The sequence below is a fragment of the Eschrichtius robustus genome, chromosome 7, assembly GCF_028021215.1.
Source record: "Eschrichtius robustus isolate mEscRob2 chromosome 7, mEscRob2.pri, whole genome shotgun sequence".
In the NCBI taxonomy this organism is placed as follows: Eukaryota; Metazoa; Chordata; class Mammalia; order Artiodactyla; family Eschrichtiidae; genus Eschrichtius; species Eschrichtius robustus.
Genome location: NC_090830.1, coordinates 4,032,966 through 4,049,524, shown reverse-complemented (window position 1 = coordinate 4,049,524; position 16,559 = coordinate 4,032,966). Strand labels below are relative to the sequence as shown.

Below are 16,559 nucleotides of genomic sequence, written 5' to 3'. Positions count from 1 at the left end.
CAGCAGGAGAAGGTAAATTGCCATGTACCTTAAGGAACGGGATTTCTAAAGCTGGCTGACCCTTCAGAGTTGCCCTGAGTTGGGGGTGGGAAGCTGGCCCTTCACACCCCCATGTTGCTAATTCACTGACTGCAGGCCACCCCAGAAGGGGGCGTGACTCTCTTCAAAAGAGGCAATCATTACCCATGGGGTTTGTCCCCTGAAGGCCACCTGTCAGCAGCCCTTCAGCTGCTTCAGCAAGAAATCTTTCATTCCTAAGGGGGTCTGGAGGCAGCACATCACAATGTTCACACTCGAGTATCCTTCCAGAGTTTCTTTATGAGTATGCAAGCAAAACCAAGCAAATAGTCTTAGATTTCCTTTTTTCAACAAAAAGTGGATATCGTACATTCTATTCCATGCCTTGTTTTATTCACTTAACATCCTTGGGAATGCTTCCCTATCAACACATAGAGAGCATCCTTAGTCCTCTTTCTTAAATACACACATATGGCTGTATACTTGTTTGTTTGTTTTCCTTATTGAATAGGCAAAATATTCACATGGTTAATGACAACAAATACACAGTCTCCATCTACCTAGTTCCCACCTAACTTCCATTCTCTCCACCAGTAACCAACGCTTCTTGTTTCTTTTATATCCTTCCAGAATTAATTTATGAGTATATAAGCTAACTCATATACAGATTTCCTCTAATTTTTTACACAAAAAAATAGCATATTATATACATTGGTGTGTGTCTTGCTTTTTTTCACTTGACAAACACCTTGCAATGCATACATAGTAACCTTCCTCATTCCTTTCTTTCTGCTACATTGCGTTCCAGTAATTCTTAATTCTTTAACCAGTCCCCATGGCTTCCAATGAAAAACAATGCTGCAGTGAATAACCTTACATACACATTTATCTTTCTACATACCTGTCAGGAATTGCTGAGTCAATTACAAATATACATTTGTAGCTGTAATTAGCATTAGCAAATTGACTTCAAGGGATTAAACCGATTTATATGATCCCCAGCAACTTTGGGCGTGTTGTGAAACTTCTGGATTTTTGCCAATTTGTTCACTTTAAAACAGTACTTCATTATAGTTTTAGTTTGCATTTCTCAGCATTCTCTGAATGATGTGTGTCGTTTCACAGGGGAAAAGCCATTTGTAATTCGTATCTAATTCTTGGGAATATATGGGTGTTTCTGGATTTTTCTTTCTGTTCCACTGATCTGTCTATTCACTCACCATACCACATTTGTTTAACTACTAAGTCTTTTTTTTTTTCTGGCCACGCCATGAGGCTTGTGGGGTCCTAGCTCCCCAAGCAGAGATTGAAGCCGCACCCTCGGCAGTGAGAGTGCAGAGTCCTAACCACTGGACCACCAGGGAATTCCCTAAGTCTTTTTAATATATTTTAAGTTCCAGTAGAAATAGTTCCTTCCCTCTCTCTCCATCATTGCACACCTTTTCAATATTTTCTTGGTTCCTCCTGTTTGTTTACTTTTTTGTATGAACTTCAGAATCAGTTTGTCTGCTTCTAAAAGAAATCTGATGGTGTTTTCATTAGGACTGAGTTAAATTATAAATTGATTTAAGGAAAAATACTCCTTTTATGATGTTGAATCTTTCTATCTTCCATTTCATATCTTTCCATTTGTTCAAGTCTACTTTTGTGTTCTTAGTGTTTAAAATTTTCCCCAACAATTCTTTTTATTTTATTTTTATATATCTTATCCTTTTTGCTAATATTATAATTGGGCTTATTTCTTTGATTTGCCTTCCGTTTGTATGCGTAAAAGCTATTAATATCTGTATGTTAATTTTGGACTCCACTACCTTACTATAAAATCTCTTGTTTGAAGTAGATTTTTGGATGATTCTCTTGGATACATACAATCTATAATACAATACAGTTATATAACCATCTACAAACAGTGGTAGTTTTACCCCCTAACTTTGGATTTTTATGCATCTATCTAACTTCCTTCTTTTGCCTTTGCGTGGGACAAGCATCTAGAATAATGTTAAATAATAAGAGTACACATCGTTGTCTAGTTCCTAAATTCAATGGGAAAGCCTTCAAGTGTCATGGTGCTGCTCTGAGGCTGAGATAGATATATTTCACAAAGTTAAGAAAAAAAGTTTCTACTTTTGAGTATTATTATAAAGAATGTTTATTACACTTTTCTCAAATGCATTTCCAGTGCATAGGGAGATAATTATGATTTTCTCCTTTTAATTTTTAATGTAACAAAATCTGTATTTTCTACTATTGAACCATCCTTGAATTAGTAGACTAAATCTTCCCTGGTTCATGCTCTACTTTGATTATGTCAGTCTATTTGGGGGAGGGTTAAATTCATCAGTGAGATTTGTCTCTTTTTGCTTTTAATTTTGACTAGGTTTTGGTATCAAAATGATATTTTAAAAGAATTTGAAAACATTCATTCTTTGTAAGTTCTGAAACAGTTTACATGGCAACAGATTTGGAGGCCCAAGGCCTGAACTTCCTGCCCCCAACAGGGCCTCCCACTTAATCTTCACCTCCTGTCTCTCTTCACCATGCCAGGTTTACAGTCAGGTTCAACAGTCTTCTTTGGCCACAGATTTTGCCAAACCATCCCTTTGGCTGCAGTTTCACCAGATAATAGGTAAAGAGAGTAGGAACATCATTCATCCATTCATGCATATCCCTAATTAGATGGTGAGGCATTTGGCTACCTTAAGAGAGTCATAGTTACACCCATCAATTTACCTGAGCCTCACTGAATTTCTCCATTTTGCCATTCAAAGCCCTGGGCAAAAATCACGTCACCACCTGCCACAGGATTTTGTACAAATTAACTTTCAATATTTCATAACTGAAAACTGAAAGATATTACAATTTGTGCACAAAACTGTGGAGTCTAAAATCCGGTCTCCCAGACCACATGATTGTGTTAGCAGACAGAATACTCCAAACTTCCAAATATCGAAACCCTTTGAAGTGTTCAGATATGCCCCTTCATCAGAAGTTTACTCTCTCCAGTACCTACTCTATTGTAAAAGTAAATAATAAAATTCTGTTCCTCCTAATGACAATGTAGTACTCTGAAATTCCTGTTTAGAATACCTTTTAAAGAAAAGATAGTCTTAATTTCCTAAACTAGATAATATATGATAGCAATAGCCAAACACCTAATGAGACTAAAAGGCTGTATAAAAACAAATGCATAAGACACTGTCCTTCATTTAAATCTTCAAATTACAGCACTCCAGGAAAAGTACACATTTACAAAGGCAAAGCACCACAATCATAAGTAAAGCCAGTATTTTCTGGAGGGCAGGGGGAAGGCAGTGAAACGGTGAGGAATATCTCCCTTGCCAGTTTGCAAACTGAAGTAGACAGAAATGCCTTTATACACCAAGTACCTTTGCCTTGCCTTGTTTTGCTTTGCCTTGCTTTGGGTGACATTTCAACACATATGACAGGAGCCAGAGAAATTCTTCTCACAGTAAATATTTGGGAGAGCAAACCTTTGAAATACAAAGCTTCCACATATATCAACTTAGACTAGAAAGACGAGTTTTTATAAAGAGTTGGCTAAGAGCTTCTGACCTTTAATTGTCACATAGTTTGAGATACTTGTAGCCTGAAGAGAACATGGTGAAAAATACCATTTAGTGATTTCTTGTTTTCTGTCAGGGCAACACCTTTCTCTTGTACTTTCCGCTATTCCTTAGATGTCGCTCACCTGCTATTTCTCTGATATTCTATGTTTTGTAAGGTGATTTCACAAATAGACTAGCCTCTCCTCCCTGCTGTAATGGTACTCAGTTTCCTTTGGAGCACTTGGATCTTCCTCATGGGTACATGGTTGGTGGGACTATTAATCAAGGTTCCTTGATCTTGACCTATAGAGTAGAACCTGATCCAAGCAAGGCCAGTAGGACCTCTCTCCCAGGATCCTGAATCTCAAGTGAAATCCTCTAATAAAAGAAAAATATTTGGAGTTTATTGATCCCAGTGGTAGTGTATTAAAGAAACCCTCTGTCAGATCCCACTACCTTCGCTCCCTAGGGATACCCAAGCCTGGTTTCTCCAGCCTTCCATTTCATTCTATGAGCTAACATAGTAAATTATTTTGTTAAGTTAGCTGGTATTTGTTTAAGTGCAACAGAATAAACATGTTGTGAGTATGCAGTAATTTCAAGTTGATTATTTTAACCATCCATACTCTGCTTGATCCTATTTGGGCAAAAGGTTAAGCTTAGGAGTACAGTCTATGACCACAAAATATAGGAAATATAGACATGCCATACCTTTTTTTCTGAAAATTTCATCTTATTAATCCTCCTCTTGACAACCCATGATCCAATATGATAAAATGCCTTCCCTGGCATTCTTGTACATAAAAAGTCTAAATTAACTGAAATTTCCACTAAGCCCATTTATCCTAATATTTACAGAAATGCAGTGTTATAAAAATGGGATCTTCATTCAAAAAGCTTTTTGATCACTTTCAATTTAAATTATATTGCACTTGATACCAAAGGAAATTAGAAGGAATATAAGGCATCGCCCTTGCCATCTAGGAGCTTATAACCCCATTAGGAAGGTAAGATACACTCACAAGAGAGTATATAGTTAAGTGCCACAGAGGTGGGTAGGTAGTAAACCTTTAGGAGTCAGAGGGAATGAAGGCAATCAAGGCAGGAGCAGGAGTGGAAGCCCTCACAAAGCAGGTTCGTTCTAAAGAATAATGTAGAGACTCATGAAAGGGGGGCTCAGACAAGAGGATCAAGATTAATATGGGTGTGGAATCAGGAAAAGGCTTAATAGGTTTCGTGTAAAGTGAAGAGGGCAGACCTTACAAGGCTCCCAGAGGAAAATTAGATTAGAAAGATGGCACTCTCCACTGAAACTTAACAGGAAAGTGTCTCAAGAAGCCTGTGTTTATAGCCCCAAGATAGGATTCTTTTTACACTTTTTGTAATAAACCCTGGCACTAATAATAACCCATTTATATTATCTAAGTGGTGTGTTTTTTCCCTAAAAAATAGCAAGATCAATAAGTACCAGAACATGTTGTTTTATTCCATGAGTATATTCAAAGGTTTGGGAACATATTCATATGACTGTATAAAAATATGCTTCTAGGAAACACATGCATTGTAGTATATTCTAGTACATCCTTTGAGAATTTGGAATCTTTTAACCTGTGTTAACAAATTCAGACTCTGCATGACAAGACATCTTATAAAACTCAAAATTAGAAGCCATTTTGAAAGACAATTTGAACAGCACTGTAATTTAGGGGTAGTTTTGTCACACAACAGAGTCTGACGGGATATCACAAAATTAACTTTAACTTATAATTTAAGTGTATTTCTTACCTTTAACTTAAAAATTAAATGTATTCTGGAGAGCAGCCAAGATGACACAGTAGAAAGACGCTGAGCTCACCTCCTCTCATGAGCACACCAATATCACAACTATCTGCAGAACAGCTATCGATGAAAATGATTGGAACCTATCAGAAAAGATCTTCTACTGAAACCGAGCAGGACCCTGTGGGGCTCTTGGGCACAGACCCTTTCTGTCCTCCACTCTTTGTAGGGAATGACCTCCATGACCTTCCCTGAGCCCCAAAGGGCAGATTCAAACAGTTGCTAATCAGGAGGGGGGGAGGGGATGCAGAGACAAGGAGGAGCAGCCAAGAAACAACAGTGCAGCCTTGGGGCAGGGTCCTGGTTCAGCCTGAAGGGATACACGTAACAATATCTTTGAGCGATTTATAGAACTAAAACCCCCAACAAATGGAAGATGTCAGCATTCTTCATTCCAGAGATGACCACCTGGGACCAGATTAAAGGAACCAGAGAAGCTCATTAAAAGATTACCTGAGACCAGATGAAAGGAGTGCAGGCCGTGTACACATCCTAGTCTTACCAGCAACCCCACCCTTGAACCATTGCTATAAAACTCCTCACCAAATCTCCCTGGGTTGGGACACACAGTTTTCGAGGGTGGGACGCCACTGTGTCCCCTTTTGCCTGGCAAAGCAATAAAGCGATTCTTTCCTACTTCACCCAAAACCCTGTCTCTGAGATTCGATCTGACACTGGTGCACAGAGGTCGAGCTTTCAGCATCACTACAACTAAAGACGTAAAGAAAGAACCACAATGACACAGGTAGGAGGGGCAGACTTGTGATGTAATCAAATCCCATACCTCCAGGTGGGTGACCCACAAACTGGAGAATGACTATACTGCAGAGGCTCTCCCACAGGAGTGAGGTTCTGAGCCCCACATCAGGCTCCCTAGCCTGAGGGTTCTGCACTGGGAAGATGAGCCCCCAGAGCATTTGGCTTTGAAGGCCAGCAGGGTTTAATTTTGGCAGCCCCAGAGGACTAGCAGAAATAAAGACTTCACCCTTAAAGGGTGAACACAGAATCTCACAGGCACTGGGATCCAGGGAAAAAGCAGTAATTTGATAAGAGCCTGGGCCAGGCCTACCAGCTAGTCTTAAAGGGTAAATATGTATGCACCCAACATACGAGCACCTCAATATATAAGGCAAATGTTAACAGACTTAAAAGGAGAAATAAACCATGACACAATACTAGGGGATTTTAACACCCCACTTACACCAATGGACAGATCATCCAGACAGAAAATCAGTAAGAAAACACAAGCCTTAAATAACACTTTAGACCAAATGGACTTAATTCATATATAGAGAGAGCATTCCATCTGAAAGCATTAGAATATACGTTCTTTTCAAGTGCACATGGAACATTCTCCAAGATAAATCACATGTTAGGCCACAAAACAATTCTTGGTAAATTTATGAAAACTGAAATCATATAAAGCATCTTTTCCAACCACAACACTTTGAGGCTAGAAATCAACTACAAGAAAAAAACTGCAAAAAACGTAAACATATGTTGGCTAAACAACATGGTACTAAACAGCTAACGGATCACTGAAGAAATCAAAGAGGAAATTTAAAAATACCTAGAGACAAATGAAAACAAAAACGCGATGATCCAAAACCTATGACACAGCAAAAGCAGTTTTAAGAGGGAAGTTTATAGCAATACAAGCTTACCTCAGGAACCAAGAAAAATTACAAATAAACAACCTAATCTTATACCTAAAGGAACTGAAGAAATAAGAACAAACAAAACCCAAAGTTAGTGGAAGGAAAGAAATCATAAAGATCAGAGCAGAGACAAATGAAATAGACATTTAAAAAACAATAGAAAAGATCATAAAACGATACTAAAATCTGGTTCTTTGAAAAAATAAACAACAAAAACAAATATATATATAATGATGGGAATTCCCTGGTGATCCAGTGGTTAGCATTCCACCCTTCCACTGAAAGAATCCCTGGATGGGGAACTAAGATCCCGCATGCCACATGGCATGGCCAAGAAAAAATAAAATAAAATAAAAAATTAAGTAAACAAAATTGATAAACCTTTAGCCAGACTCATCAAGAAAAAGAGGGCGAGTGCTCAAATCAATGAAATTAGAAACAAAAAGGAGAAGTTACAACCAACACCACAGAAATACAAAGGATCATAAGAGACTACTATGAACAACTCTATGCCAATAAAATGGACAACCTAGAAGAAATAACAAATTCTTAGAAAGGTAACAATCTCCCAAGACTGGACCAGGAAGAAACAGAAAATATGAACAGACCAATTACCAGTAATGAAACTGAAGCAGTAATTTAGTGCTCACTTCAGCAGCACATATACTAAAATTGAAGCAGTAATTTAAAAACTCCCAGCAAACCAAAGTCCAAGACCAAATGGCTTCATAGGTGAATTCTACCAAACATTTAAAGAAGAGTTAACACCTATCCTTCTGAAACTATTCCAAAAAACTGCAGAGGAAGGAACACTTCAGAACTCATTCTATGAGGCCAGCATCACCCTGATACCAAAACCAGACAAAAATATCACAAAAACAGAAAATTACGGGCCACTATCACTGATGAACATAGATGCAAAAATCCTCAACAAAATACTTGCAAACCCAATCCAACAATACATTAAAAGGATCATACACCATGATTAAGTGGGATTTATCCCAGGGATGCAAAGATTTTTCAATATCTGCAAATCAATTAAAGTGGTACACCGCATTAAAAAATACAAGAATAAAAACAATACGATCATCTCAGTATATGCAGAAAAAGCTTTTGATAAAATTCAACATCCATTTTATGATAAAAACCTTCCATAAAGCAAGTACAGAGGGAACATACCTCAACATAATAAAGCCCATACATGACAAACCCACAGCTAAAATCATACTCAATGGTGAAAAGCTGAAAGCATTTCCTCTAAGATCAGAAACAAGACAAGGATGCCCACTCTTACCACTCTTATTCAGCATAGTTTTGGAAGTCCTAGCCACAGCAATCAGAGAAGAAAAAGAAATAAAAAGAATCCAAATTGGAAAGGAAGAAGTAAAACTGTCACTACTTGCAGATGGCATGATACTATATACAGAAGATCCTAAAGAAGCCACTAGAAAACTACTAGAGCTCATCAATGAATTCAGTAAAGTTGCAAGATACAAAACTAATATACAGAAATCTGTTGCATTTCCATACACTAACATAGAAATATCGGAAAGAGAAATTAAGGAAACAATCCCACTTATCATTGCATCAGAAAGAATAAAATACCTAGGAATAAATCTACCTAAGGAGGTAAAAGACCTGTGCTCTGAAAACTATAAGATGCTGATGAAAGAAACTGAAGACAACACAGATAAATGGAAAGATATACCATGCTCTTGGATTGGAAGAGTCAGTATTGTTAAAATGACCATACTACCCAAAGCAATCTACAGATTCAATGCAATACCTATCAAAATACCAATGGCATTTTTCACAGAACTAGAACAAATAATTTTAAAATTTGTATGAAAATACAAAAGACCCCAAAGAGCTAAAAACAATCTTGAGAAAGAAGAACAGAGCTGGAGGAATCAAACTCCCTGACTTCAGACTACAAAGCTACAGTAATCAAAACAGTATGGTACTGGCACAAAAATAGACACATAGATCAAAGGAACAGGATAGAAAGCCCAAAAATAAACCCATATACTTATTGTCAATTAATCTACAACAAAGGAGGCAAAAATATACAATGGAGAAAAGATGGTTTCTTCAATAAGCAGTGCTGGGAAAACTGGACAGCTACATGGAAAAGAATAAAATTAGGACATTCTCTAACACCATATACAAAAATAAACTCAAAATGGATTAAAGGCCTAAAGCTAAGACTGGATACTATAAAACTCCTAGAGGAAAACAAAGGCAGAATACTCTTTGACATACATTGCAGCAATATTTTTTGGATCCGTTTCCTAAAGTCAAGGAAATAAAAGCAAAACTAAACAAATGGAACCTAATTAAATTTAAAAGCTTTTGCACAGCAAGGGCTCTCCTGCTGGCACAGTGGTTAAGAATCCGCCTGCCAATGCAGGGGACACGGGTCCGAGCCCTGGACCGGGAAGATCCCACATGCCGCGGAGCAATGAAGCGCATATGCCACAACTACTGAGCCTGTGCTCTAGAGCCCGTGAGCCACAACTACTGAAGCCCATGTGCCTAGAGCCTGTGCTCCACAACAAGAGAAGCCACCACGAGAAGCCTGCGCACCACAACAAAGAGCAGCCCCCACTCACTGCAACCAGAGAAAGCCCGCGTGCAGCAACAAAGACCCAACGCAGCCAAAAATAAATAAATAAAATAAATAAATTTATTTAAAAAAATAAATAAAAGCTTTTGCAGAGCAAAGGAAACCATAAACAAAATGAAAAGACGACCTACTGAATGGGAGAAGATATTTGCAAATGATATGACTGACAAGGGATTACTATCCAACATATATAAACAGCTCATACAACTCAACACCAAAAATACAAAACAACCTGATATAAAAATGGGCAGAAGAACTGAATAGACATTTTTCCAAAGAGGAAATACAGATGGCCAACAAGCATATGAAAAGGTGCTCAACATCGCTAATATCAAGGAAATGCAGATCAAAACCACAATGAGATATCACCTCACACCTTTCAGAATGGCTATCATCAAAAAGAACATAAATAACAATGTTGGCGAGGATGTGGAGAAAAGGGAACCGTCGTACACTGTTGGTGGAAATGTAAGTTGGTGCAGCCACTGTGGAAAACAGTATGGATGTTTCTCAAAGAACTAAAAATAAAACTACCATATGACCCAGCAGTTCCAATCTTGGGTATATACCCCCCCAAAACGAAAACACTAATGGAAAAGATACATGCACCCCAATGTTCATAGCAGCATTATTTATAATTGCCAAGGTAGGAAAGCTACCTAATTAAGGGTCCATCAACAGATGAATGAATAAAGGAGGTGTGATATGTGTATACAATGGAATACTATTCAGCCATAAAAAAGAATGAAATTTTGCCGTTTGCAGCAACATGAATAGACTTGGAGGGCATTAGGCTAAGAGAAATGAGTCAGACAGAAAAAGACAAATACTGTATGGTATCACTTATTTGTGGACTCTAAAAAGTATAACTAGTGAATACAACAAAAAAGAAGCACACTCACAGATACAGAGAACAAACTAGTGGTTACCAGTGGCGAGGGGGGAGCAATATAGGGGTAGGGGAGTGGGAGGTACAAACTACTGGGTGTAAGATAGGCTCAACAATGTACTGCAGAACAGGGCTAATACAGCCAATATTTTGTAATAACTGTAAATGGAAAGTAACCTTTAAAAACTGTATAAAAATTTAAAATTTTTTTAAAAATAAAATCCCTAATGAAGTAAAAAAAATGTTGATCTTTTTTAAAAAAATTAAATATATTCCACATATTATAAACCTCCCTTGGACAAGAAAGGAGAACATGAAGTAAAACAAACCATAATAAAATATCATTATTCAACAAAGTTCTATTATCATTAGTATAAAGGATAGCATGTCTCTTAAAGCTAGAATTTGTTTTGTTAAAGGGAAAGAAGAGTTAGGTAAATTCCAAGACATTTCCTTCGGAAAATGAAAAGGACTGTTGAAAGTCTACTTTTCACTCATGGTAAACTTTTAAGCTCCAATGTCTAGTAGGGCATTCAGTTCTGTTCAAATGATGCCAAGTCTTTGTTATTTCCTTAACTCTACGCTGGCTGAAAATTTCTATTCTCCCAGATATAGGATGTCAGAATTGCGTATTTGACATTTATGAACATTTAATGTTGACACAGAAGCTTCCTGTCCCTGAAATGTATGCAAATGTTCTGTACTATCTTTTGCCAAATACAGAGTGATTTACAACTGTTTGATCTTATTTTCAGTTAATAGCTGCCTCTTGCCTTTGTTCCCCCCATAATTATTTTTCTCTAATAACTTCTTTTTTGAATGTTACCTTTAAATATCTCATTAAAGAGTCCCAGATATATTTTCTACTTGAATTACAGAAGTAGGTAAAAACAGCAAATTTTGATTTGAATCTCAGACACTACCAAATTATCTGGCGCTGAATTGTCACTTTAATTGAGAGCCTAGGATCATGGACTACATCCTGGGAAAAAATAGTTGATTTCCGAGTTGATTTTGTCTTGATCTAGGCATCTGTGAGGAGAGCCAAAAGTCTGAATCATCCTGGGTTTCATGACCTTCCTTCAGTTACATTAATGCCACTTTTATTATGTGGGAAGCTCTAGACCATCGGCCAGGAGGTGGAGAATAGAAACGTTTCCATGCTGCTGGTGGGGATGACAAGGCTGCCTCCACTTTGGAGAACAGTTTGAGGAGTGGGCATGGGGAATGACTGTTAGAGGGACAAGGTTTCTTTGGGGTGATAAAAAGGTTTTACAATGATTTTTAAATGTTTTAAAAGTAGATTGTGGTACAGTGTGCACAACTCTTGAATAAAATCCACTCAACACCACACAGTAAGTGGGGGCATTTTATCATATGTGAATTTTATCTCGATAAAGCTGTCAAAAGAAAACACATTCAAAAGCTCCTAGAGGGGCTTCCCTGGCGGTCCAGTGGTTAACACTCTGCACTCCCGATGCAGGGGGCCCGGGTTCGATCCCTGGTCAAGGAACTAGATCCTGCATGCCGCAACTAAAGATCCCGCATGACACAATGAAGACCCAGTGCGACCAAATAAATAAATAAATATTTAAAATATTTTTTAAATATTAAAATTTTTTTTTAAAAAAAAACACAAAAGTGCCTAGAAATTATGTTTCAGTTCTGACTCCAGTACAGGTAACAAGTTTCTGCTCAAACTAAAGAGCAGACCTGCTCGGCCAGAACTGTTCTAGTGTTAGTACCCCTCTTCCCCTATTGTGCCTTTTGCCCATCCAGCCATGCATCATTTATTCTCCACCACCACAGTTTGGGAAAAAGGTATTCTGGGAATTGAGAGAAACAATTATTTGGGAATTCTAACAAAAATGTAGGTAAACAAATCATTCTTTGGGTGTAGTAATAAAAATGAAGGTAAGCAAATAATTCTTTGTGAATTCTATTAAAATATAAACAAACATACACTAATACATACTAAAGCTCATAGTTGAACATAAATTAATTAAATTTCATTTACTGGGAGACAGTATAAGCAAGGTAGTTAAGAGGTATATCATATATCACTTATATGTGGAATCTAAAAAAAAGAAGTGATACAAATGAACTTATATGCAAAACAGAAATAGACCTAGAGATATAGAAAACAAACTTATGGTTACCAAAGGGGAAAGGAGGGGGAGGGGTAAATTAGGAGTTTGGTAATAACATATACACACTACTATATATAAAATAGGTAAACAACGAGGACCTACTGTATAGCACAGGGAACTATTCTCAATATCTTGTAATAACCTATAAGGGAAAAGAATCTGAAAAAGAATATATATATAACTGAATCACTTCGTTGTACACCAGAAACTAACACAACATTGTAAACCAACTATACTTCAAAAAAAAAAAAGACTTATTACCAAAAAAAAGATGTATAAGTAATGATGCCTGTTCCTAGTTCTTGAGTCCTCTTTTTATCACAGCTATTATTCCACTTCTACTTTCACTTTCCTATTTCTTAAGCACTTCCATTCTACCATGTGTCTGAGGGATGAAAAGTGCAGCATCTGCAGTTATCAGTAGCAAAAGTGTCAACACTCTTATGACTGATTTTTGATAATTTATGAGTAATATAAAGCTTTAAAATAATATATAAATTCCCTCTGGGTCAAAAACGTAAACTTTCAAGTGAATCTATTTGTTGATTCATATATTAGTGAACAAAGTCACATGAGCACATTAGTCCTTCAAAAGTTATGGTCACTGGATCAATTTTGTCACTGTCCAATGACATTTCATAATCAGTGCAGTTTATGATTTCTCCTCTAAAGTAAAACAATTTTAGTTATATATCAATATTATTTTTTTATTATTTTATTTATTTATTTATTTTTGGCCGTGTCAGGTCTTAGTTGCGACACTAGGGATCTTTCTTGCGGCATGTGGGATCTTTCATTGGGGCACGTGGGCTCTTTGTTGCGGCACACGGGCTTCTCTCTAGTTGTGGTGCACAGGCTCCAGAGCGCATGGGCTCAGTAGTTGCGGCACGCGGGCTTAGCTGCCCGGCAGCATGTGGGATCTTAGTTCCCCGACCAGGGATCGAACCTGTGTCCCCTGCATTGGAAGGTGGATTCTTTACCACTGGACCACCAGGAAAGTCCCCAATATTATTTTTTACAGGAAAAGAAAGAGAACCCACCCTGTTGTCCTTCTAAATTAACTATTAAAACTCTTTGTAAAATCATATTGCCATCCTTATTTTATATATACACATGCACATATATATTTCTATATCTACAATCCTATAAGCATTTTCTACAATATTAAATAGCTATAAAAGAGAATGAACTCCAAAAAATAATTTTAGTACAACTGTAAATCCCACTGTGGTGACCTAATCAGATTGTCTCAGAAGTCAAGAAAGGACTAAGCCACTTCAGACTCCTGGCATATTAAATAGTGTAGGGGAAAAAAAGCCTAAATGAGGATATAAAAATCAAGATATCTGTTTAATTTAATTTAAAAATTAATGCTATCAGGGACTTCCCTGATGGTCCAGTGGTTAAGACTCCATGCTTCCACTGCAGGGGCACAGGTTTGATTCCCGGTCAGAGAATTAAGATCCCGCATGCTAAGAGGTGTGGCCAAAAAAAAAAAAAAAAAAAAATTAATGCTATCAGCCAAAAAAGTGGAAACAACCCAAGTATCCAACAACTGATAAATGGATAAATAAAATGTGGTATATCTACACAATGGAATATTTTTTTCCTTTATTATAAACTGTATTTACCTTTTGGTCTCCAAGTTAACTGAGGTGGTAGGTAGTTTTATTTTTTGTATTTTTTAATTTTTTAAAATTTATTTTATTGAAGTAAAGTTGATTTACAATGTTGTGTTAGTTTCTGGTACACAGCAAAGTGATTCAGATAGATAGATAGATAGATAGATAGATAGATAGATAGATAGATAGATATTCTTTTTTATACTCTTTTATTCTTTTTTATACTCTTTTCCATTATGGTTTATTATAGGATATTGAATATAGTTCCCTGTGCTATAAAATAGGACCTTGTTGTTTATCCAGTCTATATGTAATAGTTGGCATCTGCTAATCCCAAACTCCCACTCCATCCCTCCCCCACCTCCCCTCCCCCTTGGCAACCACAAGTCTGTTCTCTATGTCTGTGAGTCTGTTTCTGTACACAATGGAATACTGTTCAGCAATAAAAAGGAATGAAGTACTGACACATGCTACAACATGGATGAACCTTAAAAACACTATGCTAAGTGAAAGCAGCCAATCACAGAAGACTACATATTGTATGGTTCCCATTTATATGAAACTTCCAGAATAGGCAAGTCTACAGAAACAGAAAGTAGAATAGCAGTTGCCTAGGGCTAGGAGGGTTGGGAGAAAATGAGAAGTGAATGCTGAGCGGTATGAGGTTTCTTTTGGGGATGATGAAAATGTTTTAGAATTGATGATGGTGATGGCTGCACAGGTCTGTGAATATACTAAAAATCGTCAGATTGTACACTTTAAATAGATGAATTATAAGGTTTGTGAATTATATTTAAATAAAGCTGTCATTTAAAAATTAATGCAAACCCCAACGGAATACGTTTGTCAAAATTCATCATATTGTACACATAACTATTGGATTTTATTGTATGTAAATTACACCTCAATGAAGCTGATTTTATAAAGAAAAATAATTAATGCTATAAACACACACACAGTTCCAGTGACCGTATATATGGCCTGATCTGGAGATAAAATCAACAATATCTGTTTGAGGCCTTTCATAAATGTAAGACCCCTCCCCCAGGCCAATGGTGCTCCTCCCAACCCATGCCCACACACCTCCCAACACACACACCCAGGTTTTTTTTTCTTTTTGGCCTGACAGTTTCTTTAATGACACCTCCAGTTCATGATTCTTTCATGTAACTTAAGTAATGCAGACACGGTCACCTCCCAAGTCAGAGCATCAAGTTAGCTCATAATCACACCCAGATTTCTAACCCAGAAACAGGTTTAAATAAGGGCAATAAAATCAGATTACGTTTTGCTTATTCTGTTGTATTGTAGCTCCTCAAAGAAAGCAGTAACAGAGCTTCTGTTTAAGTGCAGGAACGACTACACATCATAAAAGAAACTAAGCAATGAAAATAAAACATAAATTCCAGGTTTCTGAAGAAAATGTCAGGGATCTTTGGCTGCTTTGTGTACATATAGAAGGACGTATAGAAAGTGATATGGAGGACTTCCCTGGTGGCGCAGTGGTTAAGAATCTGCCTGCCAATGCAGGAGACGTGGGTTCGAGCCCTTGTCCGGGAATATCCCACATGCGGCGGAGCAACTAAACCCGTGTGCCACAACTACTGAGCCTGCGCTCTAGAGCCCACAGCCACAACTACTGAAGCCCGTGCACCTAGAGCCCGTGCTCTGCAACAAGAGAAGCCACCGCAATGAGAAGCCCGCGCACCGCAACGAAGAGTAGGCCCGCTCACCCCAACTAGAGAAAGCCCGCGCGCAGCAACGCAGAAAGAAAGAAGGAAAGAAAATGATATGGAGCAAATTAACAATAGTTTAAATTGCTTGATAGCTTCCCTTTATTCCTCTTAGTTTCACCGTAAAGAAAGACAGGGTAAAGAGGAAGAGAAGTTTTTCTAGTATCTGGTTCCACAGAGGTAGGAACTGAGTAATGGTTAAGATCATGAGCTTTGTTATTACATGTATATCTGGGTTCTGATCCAGTCTACACTATTTACCATGTGTTTTTGAGCCAACTACTTAATGTTTCTGTGCCTCAGGCTTCCCATCTGTAAAATCGGATAGTAGTGAGTTTAAAGTGCAAAGCTTGCTTATATGTGGAATCTTAAAAAAGGGTACAAATGAACTTATCTACAAAACAGAAATAGAGTCACAGATGTAGAAAACAAACTTATGGTTCCCAAGGGGTAAGGGA

General features: G+C 37.4%; 1 protein-coding gene across 3 annotated transcripts in view; it reads right to left on the bottom strand.

Annotated features, from left to right (window-relative positions):
* The window catches only part of SLC16A9 (solute carrier family 16 member 9), a 65,258-nt gene that overhangs the window by 36,855 nt on the left and 11,844 nt on the right, over positions 1-16,559 (bottom strand). The gene's annotated exons all lie outside the window — the stretch shown is intronic.